The 1,243-nt window shown below is 44.4% G+C and overlaps 1 non-coding gene across 1 annotated transcript; it reads left to right on the forward strand.

The window, feature by feature from the left end:
• Positions 1-826: 826 nt before the first annotated feature.
• LOC111821757 (U6 spliceosomal RNA) lies at positions 827-933 on the forward strand. The gene has a single exon (XR_002825095.1). It is a non-coding gene; the product is annotated as a U6 spliceosomal RNA (small nuclear RNA).
• The last annotated feature ends 310 nt before the right edge of the window (positions 934-1,243 follow it).

Below are 1,243 nucleotides of genomic sequence, written 5' to 3' on the forward strand. Positions count from 1 at the left end.
CAGGAGAGAAGACCTGGCGATCTGCTTCTGTAAAGATTACAGCCTAGGGTACCCTCTGGGGCAGTTTTACTCTGTCCTATAGGGTCATATGAGTCAGTTGACCCAACAGCACACAACAACACAAGTTCACAGAATACCAAAACCAAACCAGTTGCCAATGAGTTGATTCTCACTCATGGTGACTCTCTGTGTGGCAAAGTAGAGCTGTGCTCCACAGCGTTTCCAATGGCTGATTTTTGGAAGTAGATTGCCAGGCCTTTCTTCCTAGGTGCTCATGGGTAGACTCGAACCTCCAACTTTTCAGTTAAGAGCCGAGCACACTAACCATTTGAACAACCCAGGTACTCCTCACAAAGTACAGGTAATTTACTAATGCAGAGTTGGCCTTGCCTCCCTATACACTTACAAGGAATATATTAGTTAATGTGTATGAAGAACTTACAGCAGAGTCTGGCATTATAGCACGTGCTCAATAACAGGAGTTATTGGCTATTATCCTACTGACTTGACCAAGCACAGAGCCTTCAATCCTTCCCCTCATCTCCCCCTGCAATGCACGTACCTCAAACACTGTCCTCGGAGACCCTCAAGATTTCCTCTCCCATTCCAATTCCCATGTAACCCCAATGGAGGGGGAACAAGAGGGACGAACTAGAAAAGAAATCAGTCACTTCCACCTGACCGAGTGGCTGAAAATATGTCAAGCCAGCAAAGGTAGAAAACTACTCATATAAAATAAGTGTGCACTCTCTAACCAGAAACAAGTTTATGATTTGGAAGAAAGTTTTATTCCCACCAAACTTAACCTTAAAAAATTAATTCCCCTGTGTTCGCTTCAGCAGCACAAATACTAAAACTGGAATGATACAGAGAAGATCAGCATGGCCCCTGCTCAAGGATGACATTCAAATTCATGAAGCATTCCATATTTTTGGGAAAAACACTAAATAGACAATAGATAAGCGGTAACTTTGGTGAAGGGTAAGACAGTACACAATACTGGAGAAGCCAGCACAACTTGTCCAAGGCAAGTTCATGGAAGCTCCATAGACACATCCAGACTCCCCGAGGGACAGAATTGCTGGGCTGAAGGCTGTGAGGACCATGGTCTCAGGGGACATCTAGGTCAACTGGCATAACACAGTTTATAAAGAAAATGTTCTACATTCTACTTTGTTGAGCAGCATCTGGGGTCTTAAAAGCCTGTGAGCGGCCATCTAAGATACTCCACTGGTCTCACCCC

Source organism: Trichechus manatus, unplaced genomic scaffold (assembly GCF_000243295.1).
Source record: "Trichechus manatus latirostris isolate Lorelei unplaced genomic scaffold, TriManLat1.0 scaffold00103, whole genome shotgun sequence".
In the NCBI taxonomy this organism is placed as follows: domain Eukaryota; kingdom Metazoa; phylum Chordata; class Mammalia; order Sirenia; family Trichechidae; genus Trichechus; species Trichechus manatus.